This window comes from Chanos chanos, chromosome 7, assembly GCF_902362185.1.
Source record: "Chanos chanos chromosome 7, fChaCha1.1, whole genome shotgun sequence".
In the NCBI taxonomy this organism is placed as follows: Eukaryota; Metazoa; Chordata; class Actinopteri; order Gonorynchiformes; family Chanidae; genus Chanos; species Chanos chanos.
The window spans coordinates 41,479,974-41,501,916 of record NC_044501.1 but is presented as its reverse complement, the minus strand read 5'-3'; the positions used below and the strand labels follow the sequence as shown (position 1 = coordinate 41,501,916).

Genomic DNA, 21,943 nt, shown 5'->3' with positions numbered 1-21,943 from the left:
TGTGTGTGTGTGTGTGTGTGTGTGTGTGTGTGCATGTGTGTGTGTGTGCGATCTGCTGATCTCTTGAGTCTACTGTATTGAGCTGTCTCATCTGTAGCCAGTTGGTAAATATCCTATCAATTACTTTCACACACCATGAATCATAATTGAAAAAAAAAAAAAAAAGAACTCATACATTCTCATTCACTGAATGCTGTGTTTAGGATTAAATGATCAATAACCACATACACATTTAATACTGCTGCAGATAAAATGTAAAACATGTTCAGAATATAGCAGCTGTAAATCATATCGGACACTCTTGAACCTTCTAGTCATGAATGATTTATTCATTATCTGAGCATGAACAACAGGTGTTTCAAAGCCATTCAATGCCATCTGTGCATAATCATTATTGCTACGGATGAGTGTTTTAAGTAAAGAATGTAAAAATGAGAACATGTAATTGTCACTTTTGAAACTTCTGACACACCACCCTATGATTTATTCATCATCTGATTGAGAAAAAAGTGAGAAAACAAGTGTCTGATATGTTGTGAGAAACTCTGGGTTAGAGGAAGTGAATAAACTGTTCTATCGTTTGCTCAGAGAAGACATGAGACACTGACGACCTTAAATCTCCCACTGACAAATTCTCTCAATGATACATAGACAATACAACACTTTCTCGCTGCAACACAACTTATCATTGATATTATATTCATTTTATGGCTCTGGAGTTACATTTCACAGAATGTCACAGAGTGAACACAGCACCCTAAAAGTTACATAGAAAGGCTAGAGATTGCTCTCTCAGAAAACAAAGTAGTTATTTCTCCCTAAAAGAGCCATGTAACTGGGGAGAAAAAAAGAACAAGTGAAAAAGAGATAATACTCACAGAGCAGCACATGTAGTGGACTGAGCTCCATGCTGTGAGAGTGAGAGACTGTTTGATGTGAACTGTGTGTTATAAACTCTTCCTGTATTTGAGCTTTGAGAGCTCTTCCTCTAATAGACAGCAACAGAGAGAGAGAGAGAGAGAGAGAGAGAGAGAGAGAGAGAGAGAGAGAGAGAGAGAGAGAGAGAGAGAGAGAGAGAGAGAGAATAGATAATATGAACAGAAAAACATGCGTAATTGGAGGGGTTACATCTTCTTTAAATCTCTCTCTTGTCAGTTTCAGTGATGGAAGTCTACTACATCATACAGCAAGAGAGTGCTTGACCATTTAGAACAGAAAGTGCAACATGACAGTTTATTAAACGATTATTATCACAGACTAACAATTAAAGATTCATCATTAATAATTAGAGGATCACAGTGAAAGAGAATGACCTTTGATTATTTTAATGTGACAGTTCTCTTACTGAATTATCTGAGATATATATACAGTAGTACGTGTAAAATAACATTTTCATAAAATGAGTTTGTTTTTTGTGTGAAAACTGTTAAAATGTAGTTCATGTTTCTTTCTCACATACCGCTGAAAATTTGAGTGAATCAAAAGTACAAAAGACCAGTTAACACCTCCTCCCATCCCCTCATTGGTCTAAACCCACACGACTGAAATAGAGCAGAAGCCAAACCACAAACTCACACCTCTAGACTGTTCTCATGAATCAGACATACGAGTGCTGTGGTTGGGACTTGGGACTTTTATAGTGTGTGTGTGTGTGTGTGTGTGTGTGTGTGTGTGTGTGTGTGTGTCTGTGTGTGTGTGTGTGTGTGTGTGTGTGTGTGTGTGTGTGTGTGTGTTGGATCTGTGAGTATGTGCATACATATACACTTAACTCTGATGCATTCAATGACCCTTGTGTTGAAATGTCCTGTCTGGGCTCCACTGGTGGAAATTTCCATTGTCTCTTTGAGTACCTCTGTTAAAGACTTAAATCTGTGTAGAGAGGCCACTATTCGAACTGACTGAAGGATATTGTGACTGAAGGACTGAAGGACTGACAGAAGGTTGTTCTGTGAGAGTACATGGGTAAAATATATTTAATTGAGTGGAACTGAAAGGTGAAGAGAAAGTGAGTGATCTGTTTTTTTTCTTTTATAATATCAGTAGGGGGCAGTGTGAAGATGAGATTAATCAGGGACCAGGTCTCTATAGAGAGAGGTGTTGATGAGGGTGTAAAAGAAGGGGAGGATTGTAGTGGAGATGATGATGTGGAGAAATGATGAAGGTTTGGTATGAACAAGTCCCTAGGTATAAACATGTTAAAATGTCCTGTCTGGGCTGAAGTGCTGGAAATTTCAAATGTCTGCTTTAATACCTCTGTTAAAGACTTAAAACTCTTACCATAAGGCGTTACTCAATGAACTCTTAACATCAAAACATAAAAAACAAACTCCAGTGAACAGAAGGTTCTGTAGAACTCTTTTATGCCTTAACTGACTGAGGAAATGACAGAGGGTCACTCTGGGAGAGTAAAGGTTTTCTTTTTTTTTTTTTAATTTCCTTTTTCTTTTTGTGTGTGACTTGAACTGAGATGTGAGGAAGAGGGGAAGGAGTCTTTTTCTAAGATATCAGTAGGGGGCAGTGTAGAGTGTTTTTGAAGATGAGATGAATCATCTTAACTGAAGCTGGGACCAAAACAGAGGCCTGCTCTCTACAGAGAGAGGAGTTGATGAGGGTGTAAAAGAAGGAGAAGATGTGAGTGGAGGTGATGAGGAGAAATGATGAGGAGTTTAGTATAAACAGACAGATCACTAGGAGGTTTTCTCCTATGAGACACTGCACTGTAGACTAGACAGTGATGACCTGGTCTAGATGAAGATTTCTCCACTGTGTCTTATTCATGGACTCTTTACACTGACCAGTGATTCTGACTGAACCAACAGATTAATGAGTGATGTAAAGACATAAAGAACAGTCAGCAGTAAATTACAGTGAGAGCATGTGACAGGAGCAACACACCTCTAATTAAAGCCTGTATATTTTGATAATTGTAGATGAAGTGAAACTGAAACTATTGTAAATGTTCAGCATTTCTACTACTATTTAGTTAGAGATTCTCAGATCAAACCAAACTGTTGCTGAGTGATAAAGAGACTTATAGGCATCTTGTCAAATGTTAAAGAATGTCATGGAGGGTGCTAGAAAGATGCTTAGAACGAGATTGTAAACACAGATCCTTGTCTAAATTCAGAAATACCAGAAACTCATAAAATTGTGTTTCAGCAAATTACATTGACATTATATCTAATGTCATTATGAAAAATAACTGTGAAAGAGAAATTCTTTTTATGAAGTGATACTTTCTTTAAAAACACCAAAACTCTGCACTGCCTCTCTTGTCTCTGTGTCCTTCTCTTGTCCTTGACACATGAACTGAAAATGTCTGTGAGAATTTATTCTTACACAGTCTGATGTTTGTCATTTTCTGTCTCACAACAATGTAATAAAATAAATACTGTCACATATGCACACATATTCAGAATGAAAGATGCATAATATAGGAGTTTTATCAGCAATGAGAAAAAAAAAAAAATCAATATACAATACTTGTTTGAAAGCTTCGGAAATCAGAAAAGAGAAATTAAAGAGGAAAGAGTCCATTATTTTCAAGCATATCAGTGCACTTTCTCTTTTTCCTTTAAAATGTGACACCTGCACAAACATTACTGTTATAAACATCAGATTAAACATTGTATGAGAATGGCAAAGTCTCAAATTCCTCAGATTACTCTGTCACTGTCCATTCATTACAGTGTATGGAGAAATGACTCTATACTGCCTCTGTGGTCATGCATAGAATTACATGATAATATTGTAAATGAGAGATTATGAAGTTTCTGTGACTGCATACTGTCTCTTGTCTTCATCAGACTGAGCTGTAGAACATACACAAAAACAAGACAAATTAATCATTTGAACTCCAAAACCCTGAATCTTTGCTTTGCATCTTCATGTGTTTTCCTTTGTCAGAATTCAGCTTCTATCACTGTCATGAGAGAAACAGATGGATTATTTAGAGTGTGAGATTAGACAAATGAGCTTCTGTAATCAAACTGAGAGAGTTCTCACCTCCAGCCCTCCAGCATTTAACCCCAATCACAATGGTCACCAGCAGATATGGAGAAAGTACCAGTAGAGAACAGAGCAGTCTGGGGAGTGAGAAGAGCTTTGAAGCTGATGATGAAAAGGTCACAGTCACACATAGGTACGCAAACCAAAACGCACACGAATATACACAGAATTAATAATAGATACAGACATTCAAACCAACACATGAATGACTAAACCTCTACCTCTGACAGTGACTGTGACAGTGATCCAGCTCTTTGGTGACTCTCCTCTCTCTGCGTGTTTACACCAATACAGACCCTCATCTGACTTTGAGACAGTAGGGATGGTCATCTCTCCTGTAGTCTGATTCTGGAGGACTAATCCATCTTTATAGAAATCAGCTCTGAGGTCTGAGGTGTCATATCGATATCTACAGCACAGAGTCAAAGTATCTCCCTCAGTAACAGGATGAACAGGACTCTCCAGGATCACATCACCATCTATGGAGAAGAAAAATAAAAAAATCAAGGACAGATGTCTTATAGAGCATTAACTTCGTAATGATGTTGAAAATGGACTTACTGGGACCAGATCACAATTTGTTGACTAGAGTGCAGTTTGAATTAAGATGAGATGTCAGTATCTGTATGGAAATTTGTTTAGACACAGTCTGTGTGGAGAGTCAAACGGATAGGTTTTCTGACACTCAAGTTCAGTCTTTATTTCTATTTCACAGTGAAAGTAACAGGATTACTTCTCTTCTAGGATTGGAGCCTGTCATCACCCTCTCCTTGTGAATGTGTCATGTCAATATTCAATTACTGCAAGTGTAGACATACAGCCTCCGCAATTCTTAAAGTGAATGACACATTAGCAGGGTACAAAGGCATGGCCTCACTCGCCACTTAGAAGGAACCCCGTGATTGTCCGACAGCTATCAAAAAGCAAAATGTCAGCACCTTCACTCGACTGAATTTTCAGAGACTGGCTCAAGATCAAAATGGCAATGATTACCTTCAGTTGCTAGCAAGAACCATTTTTAATGGTCACTATCAGAAACTTCCTCTTTCTTATTGTCAGAAAGAACCACGTTACTGGACACAAGTGCGGTGCACAGCTGTTTTAATGACAGGTGTTGAAATTACTATGACAGCAGACACAACAAAAAACAAAGTTACCAGGGCTCTAAAGACAGATTGACAAAAATAGGGTAACAGACGGCCAAACGACTGGAGAACAATATATACTCAATATACGGCTCATAAAACACATGGGAAGTGTAGACTTCACACTCACTGATCCAGCAGAGGGGTTTAAATAGTGAAAGGAATCAGAGAGAACTAAAGTGAAGGCAGGTGTGCAGAATGAGGGTGATCAAATCGGTGATAAGTAAACCGGCGACGCTGAGAACGGAATGGCTGAAACCAGCGAGGGAGGAGGCAAGGTCGTTACACTTATATATGAAAGATATTAGTGTTGATAGAGACTTACTGGTCACTGTTATGTTGAGAGGATTACTGTTTCCTCCAGAGTCAGACTGACACCAGTACACTCCACTGTCTGATGACTGGAGGGAGCTGATGCTACATGTAGATCCTGTTACTGATCCCCAGTCTGATGAACAGTCTGACACCTCTCCATTATCTGTGTGTCGTCTCACTGTCCATCCAGTAGAGTTACTCTGTACCTCACATCTCAGTGAGAGAATTTTAAGGATAAAGTGTTGAGTTTTGCTTGGAGTGATGATCAGAGAGGCTGGAGGAGACAGAGCTGAAACATGGAAAGAAATCGCTTAATGACCAGGCTGCATTTTAAGGATCTCACAACTGTGAGGATTTGGCTTTAAATGTCCGATACCAAATTCATACCAGCCAGAGCTAGTTTTGTGTTTTAAGTTACACAGAATGCAAAACTGCGAAAGAAACATCAATCTTGTAACTCACCAATGACCCACAGTGGCTGTGTTGTGCTGTACTGTGAGTAATAGACTGGATTTCCTCTCTGTGCTCTGCACACATAAACTCCTGTGTGTTAAAGAGCAGCAGGGCTGAGAGTAAAGGAGCCTCCAGCTCCTCTGCTGCTGTCTGAGAGGAGTTCTACAGAGTTATAATGAACCCTGGGTAACCCATCTGTGTAGGGAATGACTCTGTACCAGAGGAATGTCCAGCCTGTAGAGGAGTCTTTAACCTCACAGCTCAGAGTCACTGAGTCTCCTTCAGTCAACCACATCTTTGGAGAGACACTCACAACTGACTGGGCTATACCTGTTAGGGACGAGACAATACTTTCAGAATACTTATAACAGTTTTGTCAGGCATTATCTTTTTTAATATTTCAAATGGAATCTCAAGTTTATTTTGATTTTATTTGCCATTTAGGACAAAGAACATGTTTCCAGTCACATCCTTCCACTCACACTCTCACCTTATGACACAGTCAGTGTTACAGCATCACTCATCTCTGAGTTCTGTGAGTCACTTCTGTCTTTTCCTCTACAGGTGTATTCACCACTGTGGGACTCAGAAACAGGACTGATTGTGTATTCCTGATCTTTACTGACAGGACTGAGTGAAGAACTCTTCTTATACCAGCTGTATTCCCAGTCAGTGTCTCTCTCTCCCTGTATTTGACATGTGAGAGTAACAGTCTCTCCTCTGAATGTTTGTTTATCAGGCTGCAGGATCACAACAGCCTTTGGACTCTCTGTAGAATAAAATACATACCACACTAATGTACAGCACACAAATACAAAACACAAAACAGAGAGTGACACATCTAAACTCTTAGGAAACAATAAATCTCAAATCCATCATATTCATGTCCACATAACTGAGTCTAAAAACTCACCTGTAACATTTACCCAGACTGCATCACTGTATTGTGTGTAGTAGACTGGGTTTCCTCTTCCAGCTCTGCACCAGTACTGTCCTCCATCAGAGTCTGTAACAGAACTGATTGTGTAGGAGTCTTTATCAGTCTGTTTCAGTGCTGAAGAGTCCTGTGTGTGTCTGTACCAGAAAAACACCCATCCTGTGGACTGGTCCAGTTTACTGCTCAGAGTAATTGTGTTTCCTCTCAGCACTGCTCCTTTAAGACTGGAGGTGAGTTGAGGTTTTGGGTTTGATCCTGTAGGAGAAAAATGAATAGTTCAGACTCTACACTGTCAGAAATAACATACTGACCTTTACATTTGTGTCACATTAATCACTCACCTCTCACAGCCAGAGTAATAGAGTTACTTCTTTGTGAGGACGTAGGTCTGTCATTACTCTCTCCCTGACACCAGTACTGATCCTGGTCAGTTACAGCAGCTGCTCTGATGGTCAATGTGTCTCCAGTTATAGTGGAACCATTAGACTGAGACACTGCAGTCTGAGTGTTGCCTCTATACCACTTATATCTCCAGTTCCTCCCAGAGTCAGTTACACAAGTCAATGTGACTGTTTCTCCAGGATACACAGGGGACTGTGGTTTTACAGTCAGTGTAGCTGTTGGTAATGCTGTTGGTAATGTAGGGTAGTATACATTTATTTTTCTCAGTAGTCTTACTGCCTGAAAATATATACAGAATATTTTCATGGTTAAATTATGAGAAACTATCAGTATGTAGCGTTAAAATATGAACAAACTCACCAAACACAGTCAGTGTTACAGCATCACTCATCTCTGAGTTCTGAGAGTCACTTTTCTGTTTTCCACTACAAGTGTATTCTCCACTGTCAGACTCAGTAACACTGAATGTATATTCATTTTTCCCATTAGAGTGAACTGGTGACTTAATATCACTGGTCTTATACCAGCTGTAAATCCACTTACTGTCTCCTCTCATATATATGTCACATCTGAGAGTGACTGTCTCTCCACTGAATATCTGTGTGTTTTTAGGACGCAGATAGAGGTAGGCCTTTGGTCTCTCTGTTACACACACACACACACACACACACACACACACACACACACACACACACACACACACACATTCACACTATTAAATTTGATACATGTAACTAGATGTTAGAATAAGTTCATACTGATGTATGTAAGATAATTAATTAAAGGACAAAAACTGATAAGTATCAGAGATGCAAACTCACCTATAACATTAAGGTTTACTATGTCACTCACGACATAATAGTAATGAGCATATATACTCTGAGCCATACATTTATAAATACCACTGTGGAATGTTTGTACAGGACTGATTCTGTATTCATTACTGTTTGATCTGTAATCTATCCTCGTTTCTCCAACTTTGTGCCAGGAATATTGAAAGACCGATATTTTTCCTTCAGGAACTTCACATCTGAGTGTCACTGTCTCTCCACTGAATATCAGAGTCCACTGAGGATACAGAGTCAGAGAAGTTTGTTCTGCAGGAACCAGATGAAATAGAGGACTAAGTCTAAAGCTGCATGAACACATACAACTCTGACTGAAATAAATGTGATGAGGAGACAAATAATCACACCACTTATCATACAGCATACAGCTTCCATTAACCAGTCAATAAACAGTGATGTGTACATACACCATACAGCTTCCATTATATAGTCATTGAACCCTGATGCTGTGTGAGGTTTTGACTAAACATCTCTCTAAGCATACACTCACATCTCAAAAATCTGACATTGTGCAGGAGGATACATGGTACAGGACATTTAAGAAAAGTCATGAATAACATTTTTATTACCTTGTGTATGTCCAGAGTAGAAGAGTGAACTCAGCACTAAAACATAGACAGAGAAACTTAGAAAATAGCAGATACATTTGACCTTTAATAACTACATTGTCATATCTCTGTATGATACTGCTGAGATTCATTATAACAACACTGTTTTATCTCTATGTGACACTGATTAGATTCATTATAACTACATTGTTTTATCTCTATATGATACTGATTAGATTCATTATGACTGAGTTTTTACATTTAGATTCTTAAATTCTGTAGTCTCTACCTTTACTTCTTTTGACAACTTAGATAAATATACAGTGTTCTGAATTCAGTATTCTCTTCCATTATCAAACTATTCTGACCTTTTGCTTTGCCAGTTTCTATATTTAACACCATGCTCTTCAATCCTGCATATAGAAAACGATTTCATTTAGAATCTGACAACAAACCTATCAGTCACTTTTCTCCCATGTTTCATCATCAGCATTTATGACATTTATCTCACATTTACTACTAAAATAATTGAACTACAGTATAACCACATCAGGTCTAATCTCTAATCCACTGAGTTTCTCAAAACTACATCTGCAGTTTGCGAAGAGTAGCACAGATAACTGATCAAATGAGGGTTATTTTAGAAACACAGTATCAGACACAGATTAACACTTGTGTAAGAATCTCCTAAATGAAGAGTGAAATACAACAGCGATTCAGAGACTCAGAGAACAGAGACACTATGAACACTCCCACTGTTAAATTCACATTATACTTCCACTTTCATCCACTCGCCAACTCACAATAAGAATAAAACTTGCTGGGATTCAGAATACAGAATATATCTTTAACTCCCCCCTCAACAGACAAAGTCTTTGTCACTCCTGTTCCATTCTCAGACAGTGATATCACTGATAAAATGACACAGAGAGATCATTCTCACAGAGCAGTACATGTAGTGGACTCAGCTCCATGCTCTATGAGTGAGAGACTGTTTGATCTACAGTGTGTGTTATGACCTCATATATATTCTCACATTTAGATCACGCCTCTGCAGACACAGAGAGTGCTGATAAGAATGAAATGTTTGTATCTTTTACAGATGTCTAACTTCTCCGTCGGAGAGACGACTTTGTAAGTTCTGTTCCCTCTCCTGAACTTTTTAAAAATCTTTTGCTGACATTTACATTAGCAAACATGCAAACAATGTTCATGCAGATTTACGCTATTTCTTTAACTATGTAGAGGTGATGTATTGCAGTGATGGAAATGAAAGAGGAGTAATTAGAGGGATAGATGAACAAAGGAGAGAGGGATGGAGTTCCATGTCCACTGACATAAAACGTTCCATACACTCACACACGCACACACGCACACACAGACTGACACACATGTATACACACAAACACACACACACACACACACACACACACACACACACACACACACACACACACACACACAAACACACAAACAACTATATTCTCTTCTTTCTCTGTCATTTGAAACTGAAAATGACCACTAACGTCTCATTTATTCATCAATCTGTTAAATAGATCATTTATTAATCTCCTCTGAGAATTGTAAGTGAAGCCTGCAGCAGGCTGGTTTTACCTGTTGATCACATCACACATGAATCTGATGTCCCTCCTGTGTGAAAAAACTAGAACAGAAGCCAAACCACAAACTCTCATCTCTGCTCTGCTGTAAGGCAGTATATATTATGGGTGTGTTTATCAACTTTAATCTACGGTTCAGTCTACAGTCTAGCAAGTTTCTACAGATTTATTTACTACGCATTTACTAAACTTGCAGTATATTTTCAAAAGTTATTAATAGCCTGTTAAGTAATATGAATTCTAACCTTAAATAAGTACTTTTTCTGCCTGTTTCTCTCTATAAGGTGATTGGTTGAATAACAATGACTGATTCTGGATTCGCTTCTGTTCTAGTTGAGACGTGTGTGATTAAACCAGTGTGTGTGTGTGTGTGGGAGGAGCTGTCACTAATCCTCTACAGTTTACAGATACAATTCTAAAAGCTCAGAGGGGACAGTAATGGACATATTCAGTACATCAGTGAATCAGTGAGATAGTATTCTAGACTTTCTCCTCTTTACTCAAGTGGTGATTATACAAGTTTTGGCCTGTATCTGATGATGTTTACTGAAATAAGCTTCACTTTGTAAATGATGTCCAATGCTCGCTCTCTCTCTCTCTCTCTCTCTCTCTCTCTCTCACTCACACACACACACACGCGCACGCACACACAGCATCCAGTGCCATGGGTAAAAAGTTCAAATACAAAATAAAAAAGAGAAGTGACATATGACAACATAGAACTGAAAAGGGGCTTCGGCAATAGATAAATGTCTGTCGTTAACATCCGAGTAATGGTGTGACTGAGACAGTACGAAAATGAGAAAGAGATTATTTACACAGCAGCAGATGTAGTGGACTGACAGAGAGAAAGAGAGTGTGTGTGTGAATACATAATTAATAGAAGTTTCAAAGTATTTCTCCCATCAGCCGTAAATATTGTGCCAGTCTTGACTGAGAAACGTTGGAAAGAGGAAGTATACAGAGAAGAGAGGAACATGTGGTTTTGGTATTTTAACACAGAAACCTCAAGTCATGGGTCACACTGACATTAGTGTGAACAGTTCAACTTGCAAAAGACGAATTTTGCAAAACTTTTTTTATGGTGTCTCATAGGTTAGAGGAATGGAGTTCTGGTATGTTTGTGTGAGTTTTGTATTGATAGGATCAAATTATCCATCTGATCATCAGTGGTTTAGGGATTGTGTTATGTCATATAGGCCTTTAATAGTCAAACTGTGACATTAACATCCTTGAGTACTTGATATTACAGTTCAGTATTAAAATCTGATTAATTATTATATTTATTAAATAGGTCATTTTTTTTCCCTAAACAAAGTAACCATATCATGTAGAGTGCTGAGGGTTCTAAACTGTTCAGTATATCAGACATAAACCTGACGTCACGGGTCTACGTGTGTGTGAAAATGTTGGTGAGCAGTGAATATTGTTTATGGTCATTAAGCAGCTCCGCCTACACCAACTGGTCTAAACCCACATGTGTGAAGAACTAGAGCAGAAGTCAAATCACAAACTCTCACCTCTGCTCTGCTGTCAGGCATCATACAATATTGGTGGGGTTATTGGAAACCCTATTTTATTTTATATGCATGCATATATACATGTATGCTTGTGTGTGTGTGTGTGTGTGTGTGTGTGTGTGTGTGCGTGCATGTGTGTGCATGCATGTGTGTGAGTGAGTGTGTGTGTGTTTGTGTGTGTATGACCTGCTGGTCTCTTGAGTCTGCTGTGTTGAACTGTCTCATCTCTGGCCAATCGGTAATTATTCTATCAATTATTTTCACACACCATAAACCATAATTTAAAAAAAAAAAACTCATACATTCTCATTCACTGAATGCTGTGTTTAGAATGAAATGATCAATAAACACATACACATTCAGTATTACTATAGATAAAATATAAAACAACATTATATTGGACACTCTTGAACCTTCTAGTTCTGAATGACTGAGCATGAAAAAGGAGAAAACAGGAGTTTCAAAGCGATTCAATGCCGTCATTTCATAATCAGTATTGCTACGGATGAGTTTTAGAGTGTTTTAAATCTCCCACTGACAAATTATCTCACTGATACATAGACAATACAACACTCTCTCACTGTGATATGACTTATCACTGATATTATATTCAGTTTATGGCTCTGGAGTTGGACTTGATTGAATGCCATAGAGAAAACACATCTCTGTAGAAAAGTTACCCATAAAGGCTACAGGTTGCCCTCTCAAAAAGCAAAGTTATTTCTCATCAAAATGAAAAAAAGAAAGAAAAGACATGACTTACAGAGCAGCACATGTAGAGGACTGAGCTCCATGCTGTGTGAGTGAGAGACTGTTTGATGTGAACTGTGTGTTATAAACTCTTCCTGTATTTGAGCTTTGAGAGAGAGAGAGAGAGAGAGAGAGAGAGAGAGAGAGAGAGAGAGAGAGAGAGAGAGAGAGAGATTGAGAGATTACTTTTAAAAAAGTGTGTAAGATGTAAGGCTGACAGATTTGGAATGTTCTGTTTTAGTTGGGCAAGTCTGTGTGGCACAAGCAAAGTCTTCTGTGTAAAAACAAAACAAAACAAAACAAAACAACAAAACAAAACAAAACAAAACAAAACAAAACAAAACAAAACAAAACAAAATGAAATCTTTAAGAGCAGAAAGTGCACTTTGGCAGTTTATTACATGAGGTTTAATACAGATTAGCCGTTAAACATCGATCGTAAGTAATCAGAGGATCACCGTGAGACAGAAAGGCCTTTGGTCATTTTATTGTGACAGTTCTCTCACTTAGTTATTAAAAAAAAAATGTATTTTCATTCACAAAAAAATGAATTGTATTGTGCTCTGAATGTTATGCGACTAGAATTGTACTGTCTTTCTCAGGCCCTGCTGAACAGTGCAGTGAAGCAGGATACAGGGTCAGTTCTCCCCCTCTCCCTGTGTGTTTTTTGTTGTTGTTTGTCTTTTGTTTTGTTTTGTTTTTCTGTTCTTTTTCTATACTGGTTTGTTTGTATGTATGCATGTCTGTGTGTGTGTGTGTGTGTGTGTGTGTGTGTGTGTGTGTGTGCACCTTGTTGAAATGTTCTCTCTGTGTTAAAGTGCTGGACATTTCCATTGTCTCTTTCAGTGACTCTGTGTCACGGCCTCAGCCATGTTTCTAGTTTTTCTTTTTCTCTTATGTTTTTAGTGTTTTCCCTTCCCTTATGGTTCCTTCACTCCCTCGTCGTTTCTGTGTGTGTGAGTGTGTGTGTGTGTGTGTGTGTGTCTGCATGTGGGCATGGCACTCCTAATTCCCTGATCAGCCAGCACACCTGCAACCAATCTGCTCTGCTGCAATTATACCCTGGTTGCTCATCCACTTAACGCCAGTTCATTGTCTCAGCCTGTCTGGATCATATTCTCCTTTACCTGTCTGTCTGACTGTCCAGCCTTCTCCTCAACTGCCATCCTCATCTTCAGCCTCACTCAATGCCCTGAGTTTACCAGCTGCACTCTGACTGGTTTCCACTCACCAGCTTCATCCTCATCTTCAGCCACACTCACCGCCCTGAGTTTACCAGCTGCACTCTGACTGGTTTCCACTCACCAGCTTCATCCTCATCTTCAGCCACACTCACCGCCCTGAGTTTGCCAGCTACACTCTGACTGGTTTCCACTCATCACCTTCATCCTCATCTTCCGCCACACTCACTGCCCTGAGTTTACCAGCGGCCCTCTGACTGCATTTCAACTCATCAGCTTCATCCTCATCTTCAGCCACACTCACCACCCTGAGTTTACCAGCTGCACTCTGACTGGCTTCCACTCATCAGCTTCATCCTCATCTTCAGCCACACTCACTGCCCTGAGTTTACCAGCTGCACTCTGACTGGTTTCCACTCACCACCTTCATCCTCATCTTCAGCCACACTCACTGCCCCGAGTTTACCAGCTGCACCATGACTGGTTTCAACTCATCAGCTTCATCCTCATCTTCAGCCACACTCACCACCCTGAGTTTACCAGCTGCACTCTGACTGGTTTCCACTCATCAACTTCATCCTCATCTTCAGCCACACTCACTGCCCCGAGTTTACCAGCTGCACTCTGACTGGTTTCCACTCACCAGCTTCATCCTCATCTTCAGCCATACTCACTGCCCCGAGTTTACCAGCTGCACTCTGACTGGTTTCCACTCACCAGCTTCATCCTCGTCTTCAGCCACACTCACCACCCTGAGTTTACCAGCTGCACTCTGACTGGTTTCCACTCATCAGCTTCATCCTCATCTTCAGCCACACTCACTGCCCTGAGTTTACCAGCAGCACTCTGACTGGTTTCCACTCACCAGCTTCATCTTCATCTGTCGCTACCTCCATCTGTCTCCGTCTGCTCATTCAATTCTCTAACAATACATTTCCACAACCCTCACCTACAATAAATCTTCATCTAAATTTCACTCCGTGCCTGTGTTCTGCTTTTGGGTTCACTCCACTTGTTGCAACACTCTGTTAATACAGAGAGAGCCTCACCACCAAGTTTGACTAAAAATATGTTGTCTGTAGGTCTTTAGCTAAATCATTACTCACATGGTAAACTTTAGTGTGACATTTACCTATCATATATTACCTGTGTAAATTTTCCTCTCAGTTGAAATGCTGCTGTTGAGATGAGAAAAATGTCTCTGGTGTATTGATAGACTCTGTGTTAAGACTTTATCCAGGTGACCTGGTAGATCCAGATTCAACACAAAACAGGAGAAGACACCTACACCCATATCAGTCATCATCATATTTATCACTTGATGGTTTAGGAGGCTACAGATGGGTTTAGGACGGTGATTCCCAACTCCAGTCCTGGGAACCCACTGTCCTGCACATCTTTGTTTTAACTCAAGACTGATACACCTGATTCCACTGATCAGTTAGTCATCAAGCCCTCGGTTAGCTCAATTAACTGTGATAATGAAGAGACATGCAGGGCAGTGGGTCCCCAGGACTGGAATTGGGAATCACTGGTTTAGGAGAATTAAAAAATGATGTGTCTGGCACAGTGACTAGAGCTTCAGTAATCGCATTTAAAAAAAGTCTCTGCAGAGTGGTCACTCTGACAATTGGTATGACTGAAATCTATAAAGGTCAATTACTGTGAAGACCAACAAGACAAATTATATAAGCTGGTGTGTGAACTGTTTTATCTACAAAGTTACTGACATGCAATTCTAATAGATAATTTGCTGTGTAATAAAGCTGTTATTTTTTAGCATGTCGCACAACCCAGGAAAAACTCCTCCTCTTATTTCCACCTCAACAGAGTGCGAATGATGCAATGACAATAGGCGGGGGTCAGTTTTTTCTCCAGGGCTGTATAGCATAGCATATATAAATGCAACCCCCCCACCCATTTTATGTATTTGTCTTGAGTTGGTCAAAATGTGTATGTGTATATAAAACTCTCACCTGTTTTAGTTCAGCAAGTGATCTAGACATCATCTACAAATAATGTGAGATAATTGAAGCAATTGCATGTTCAGAGAGGTCATGAAAAAGACCTTGGAACAAAGTCAAGGAAAAACCCACAGCTCCAAACTACAACATGTTTCATCTCACTTTGGAACATGTTTCAGCACCATGGACAGCATCTAAAACAGTTTCACTGAGGTTGACTATTAGGACCTCATCCATTGCCCCTGACACAGAGGAACTGAGAAACAAAGATGTTCTCAAAATCCATGTTACTCCTTTTTTGTTCCCCAAACAACATTGTAAACAAAAGGGAATCAGTGAATAGATTAATTTATCATTTCTGATAAAAAAAAAAACAAAAAAAAACAAAAAAAAAAACTGATGCTTCCAATTGGTGTTTTAGTCCACGCTAATGTGACTTTAAAATGGACAATTTCAAGATTCTCCCAAAATCTCACACCATGTACACTGCAGCAAGACTTCACTTTCCACACAATATCTCAACATTCTCCTCAGAAGCAGCTTTAAAAAGAACAGATTCTCCCATTCTCTCATTTTACAGTCATTTTATAGTCATTTTATAGTCATTTTACAGTCATTTTATAGTCATTTTAAAGTCATTTTATAGTCAGCCTGTCCTCATGATTCAATAATGTGTGTACAGAACAATCTCACTGAAGATAATGATTGGCTTTAGTGATATTATTGGAGAAAACATTATTATTGTGTAATGCGCAAAGTGACGTTATTGGAGATAAGGTCTCTTTTGTGTAACCCTCTGCTGGACTCAGACTGAAGTTCAGCTGGGTTTTAAATCCACTCAGTCTCCTAATCCAGCTGTAGATGAGACTCCTGTTATCAAATGCATGACACACTAGATACACCACACAGACATTATGTGATGACAGTCACATTGTATTTGACTGTATCTGTATGTTCTCAGCTGACCTCAGTAAAATAGTGAGAGACATTGTGTTTATTGTCTTGATAAAGAGGCACATGTTTCTTTACTCAGACTGAAGACACTGAGTGTTTTGTATAAGAGTTTGAGTCTTTTATTTGCATCAAGGTTAAATAGATGTGCAGTAAGGGAACTACAGTATATACATGTCATAATCATCTAAAGAATCATCTATGAGACTGTGGTTGAAGGACTGGAAGAAAACAGAATAAAACTGAACAACTTCTCTTGTGGAGTAAATAAGGTAGGGCTGGATCTCTTAGCCCTGCAAGGGAGAAAGCTACTGCTACAATTAGAACTACAACTGGTATTTAAGTCACATACCAGACTGACTCAGTCATTACTGTTAACATTTCTGGAGGAGCCTGTCTCATTTGGAGATTCAGGTGTGCAGTGAATGCGCTACAACACTTTCAACCACTAGAGGGAAGCATAGAAACATAGCTTATATTTCAAGAGTATTTTTAGTCCTCCTGCATGAGGCAGTCTTAAGTTGTTACTGATGGTGATGGAAACAGTGTAGTTTTGAACAATATCTCTATCTTCTGGACAAAATGTGAAGTTCAACTGGCCACCACTCCCCACACTGATTCCAAATGCAGATGTGGGGGATACTGGTTATACAGTCGTAAGAAAATGTTGGAATATTCCTATTGTTCTGATGTTGTAATTGCTTGTAATTCAAGAATTAGGGGCCGGAATGTTGTAGCCATTTTGTGATGGGGATTGACTTTTGGGTATACACATCAGGTAATTTCAGATATGTGTTTTCATGTAAAGCAGCTACTTCTAAACCAGAGAGTTTATAACTAATTACAGGCCTCTCCTGTCCCATGGTTTTAAGTAGTATTTCTACTTTCTTTCCTGTAGCATTTAACTGCATCATCAACGACTCAGTGCAAAATGTTGCAGAGCTGCCTGGATCGAGAAAAGCATACGTTTGTATAGCTTTCGTTCCTTTGTCCAGTTAAATGTCTCGGCCTTTCCATGTTTCGCTTTTCCAAATTAAGACCGTGGAATGAATGAGCAGGTAGCTGTTTTGAACGCACTTTCGAGTCCTTCTTTAAATCAATGAAATTCCATTTATTGAAACAAAAGATGTCAACCAAAAAGACTTGATAATTCCAATAACACATAAAAGAAAACGAAAATAACTTAGATTTGTAATATAAAGGGAAATGAAGTGAATCAAAAGTGCGTTCAAAACAGCTACCTGCTCATTCATTCCACGGTCTTAATTTGGAAAAGCGAAACATGGAAAGGTCGAGACATTTAAGTCAAAAAATCGTTTTCAACCACCGTCACTCAATCCGCATTTACCAAAAACAAACTTCCAAATCCATTCTCACTAGCATCACAAAAGTGATGCAGCTGTGCCATTGTTATCGTACCAAAGCCTTTGGGTGTAAAACATCTTCCAACGCTAAATGTATTCAGTAAAACTAAATTATCCAACCGCTTTCGCCAAACTTGGGCAGTTTCCACTGGAATTGGTTCATCCCATCCAAATTTCATTTTGCACAAATGTTGCAAAATCTGTTTTGCAGTGAGAATGACTGGTGCTAAGAAGCCCAAAAGATCATAAATAGAGCTTACAGTTGACAGAATGCCACGTCTTGTCATTGGCTTGTGTTTATTCATGATGCTGAAGGTGAATACATCCTGCTCAACATCCCATTGGACTCCCAGGGCTCTTTCCATGAGGAGCTGCTCCCAGCTGAGGTCCAGTGTCTTCACACCTTCGGCTCTGTTTTCCTCAGCGATCTCAGAGAGGACAGAACGACGATTGCAAACCCATTTATTGAGTTGGAAGCCCCCTTTGGCACACACCTCTGAAAGCTGTTTATAAAGAGATATTGCCTGATCTACAGAATGGACGGACTTTAGGCAATCGTCAACGTAGAAATTCTGCCTAATGGTGTTTATAACCTCTTCTGGATAGAGATTTTGGTTGTCATCAGCAGTCTTTAACAAAGCATACGTGGCACAGCTTGGGGAGGACACTGCTTCAAAAATGTGGACCATCATTCTGTGTTCAATAAGGTCTTTAGTGACATCTCCATCAGGCCACCAGAGAAAATGCAGATAATTGATATCTTCCTCTGCCACTCTTACCTGATGAAACATTCCCTTAATGTCTGTCATAAGGGCAATGGGACCTTGGCGAAAACGAAGGAGAACACCTAGTAAGGTGTTTGTTAAATCAGGCCCTTGTAGGAGCTCTTTATTTAATGAGGTTCCAGCAAATGTTGACGCACAATCAAACACAACACGTAACGTTTTCTTGTGGGGATGATAGACCCCATGATGAGGTATATACCATATATTTCGGATGATATGACTACACTAGCTTGACCATTTGGATATTCTCAATTTTCCGAGAATGTCATTAAAAGCAAGACAAAAAAACAAAACAAACATACAAAAAACCAAAATGCATTTCATCAAACTGAATGAATTCATTTGAGTTAGCATGAAGATTTAGAAACAATAGAATCCATATGCAACTTTACTTCATCATACATACCATGTTTGAGCTGGGAGTACACAGGCTCTGTCATGATGCCGGTCTGCACATCAGACTCTAATAGTTCAACTTAATGAGAATTTATTTTATATTTTACCATATGAACAATTAGCACCAATAGTCACAGAAATAAGCAGTGACCTCATGAGAGTTGTGTAATAGTTCTAATAAAATGAACAAGCTCCAGAATTGAAAACAAAAGTCATTTTCATTTTACTTCAGAAACATTGCTCTCACCTTTACTCTTCTTCTTGTTTTTCTTCTGTTTTATCACAATAGGAGCATAAGTCACATCACTGGGTCCAGCTACACAATCTATTGTTAAGTAGAACAGATACAGTCTGAATGAGAGAGTTTGTTCATCTCACATTCCCCATTATCTGGTCTAATAATGTTCCTATGTTTTAATGGCCTAAAACAAAGGTCAGTGTTCATATCATTAAATATGTGCACTACCTTCACACACTACATTAGATCCAGACTGATATAATGTCTCTCTTACCACAGCCTTTAAAACTCAAACATGTTCAGACCCACTTAAAATGCCATGAGTCTGTGATGTGGAGTGTTATCAAAGTCAAGTCAAATCAAATGTATTGTTATCTCATCCATATACAAGAATACAGTGGTTTCTCACTGACCACAGTGTAATATACAAGACAGGGCCAGTGTGTATAGGACGACACATAGAGCAAGTAACAAGATAGTGAAAGACTAAGTGACAGATGATACAATATAACTGAACTTAAAAAGTGGAGGACAATATAACATAATAAGTAAAATGTTATAGATTATAATACAAGAGATACACTGTACAGTTGAAAAAACAAAAAAGAAAAGAAAAACCTATGGTGTTGTTATACCTGTGGTTGTGTTTGACTTCAGTTGTGAGTAAACTGTGTCCTCTTGTGATGTGTTGATCCTGTCTGATAGGGGTAAGAGTTTGAATTTATGAGATATGACTTCAAATATAATGAAATTCGTGATGACTGATACAATATGAATGGAATGACTATAGAGTCGTGTTGCTGTGGTTGTGAGATGAGGTTGATTTACCTTTGTTCTGTATTTTCATGTTTTTCATCGCGATCTGAGAATAAGTCACATCACTTGATCCCTCTTCAGCGTCATCTGAAACACAAGACAGGAAATTATAAAATGTTATTGCTCAGAATTGTTTGTGACATTTCTGGACTTATGGACACGTAAAAACTCTGCTACTGTGACTGAGACATGAAGATCAATGTGTAGAAATGTTTGTAAAGTTGCTGTTCTGTTCAGAACACACGGTAGAGACAAGTGTCCTGACTGAATACCCATTTCTCCTCTGGTTTGGTTCTGGTCCTGCTTTGAAGTCTGACTGGTGTGGCTCTGTCTTTTGACTCTAGAGGACGACAGAGATCCATGACATGAAATTATACCTTTATGTGCAACACTAGCACACCATATTAATGAAAACATAAAAACACTCACAGACATGCTTTATTAGAGCAGGAACCTGCAATAATATAGAAGACACAATAGCCACTTATTATAATTGCCAATTATTTAGTACACAACACATTGATCTTATATGAAATTTATAATGTCATTATAACTGTAATTTTCATAATTAGACCTTTACACTAATAGTATTGGATGCACTGAGTCTTTGTTTTACCTGAGCAATAAATCAGAGTCATTATAATGATGAACATGAAGAACACGCCCAGTCCCATCACCACTCCGACTGTTACAACAGAGAATCCATCACCTGTCACTGAATCTATTCACACACACACACACACACACACACGCACAAATAAACACACACTTTAGTTATGTACTCACATTTTCAGTGTTCTCTTAGTATTGCGCTGCAGTTACAAATGTCAGAGGTATGGTATGTGTGTGTGTGTGTGTGTGTGCGTGTGCATGTGTGTGTGTGTCTGTGTTACATTGAGCAAGGAGAATATAATTATGCTTGCAATCTGAATATTTGATCTGAAGTTTAAAAATATATCTGCTTTCATGTAGAAATTATATGTGGTTTGACTCATTTTATCAGATACATTATCATCAATGTATATCGGCAAAGATTCTGTATCTTTCTCAATTTTTTACCATGTGTGACAACACTATACAGGAATGTATTCATACAAGACACAAAGAGATATTTTCCTATACAGAGAATGAATAATATTTAACTAAGGCGCATGTATGGGAAGCAACTGTTGCGACTCACTGGTTACTGTAATGTTGAGAGGATTACTGTTCCCTCCAGAGTCAGACTGACACCAGTACACTCCACTGTCTGATGACTGGAGGGAGCTGATGCTACATGTAGATCCTGTTACTGATCCCCAGTCTGATGAACAGTCTGACACCTCTCCATTATCTGTGTATCGTCTCACTGTCCATCCAGTAGAGTCACTCTGTACCTCACAGCTCAGTGAGAGAGAATCAGATGTAAAGTGTTGAGTTGTATTGGGACTGATGATCAGAGAGGCTGGAGGAGACAGGGCTGAGACACAGAGAGACAGTTAGATATCACATTTGTTCAGGTTTTGAGATCAGAAACAGGTGCTGTGAGGAAATGTTATTACTCCATCATTAGCAGTGTCCTTAACAGAAATTGGAAACACAACCATATTAAATTCACTTTTCAAATAAAAAACTCTGTTCACATAAACTCCTGTGTGTTTAAGAGCAGCAGGGCTGAGAGTGTAGGAGCCTCCAGCTCCTCTGCTGCTGTCTGAGAGGAGTTC

The 21,943-nt window shown here is 39.0% G+C and overlaps 1 pseudogene; it reads right to left on the bottom strand.

Annotated features, from left to right (window-relative positions):
- Window positions 1-21,943, bottom strand: part of LOC115816396 (carcinoembryonic antigen-related cell adhesion molecule 5-like) — a 101,733-nt pseudogene that overhangs the window by 42,355 nt on the left and 37,435 nt on the right.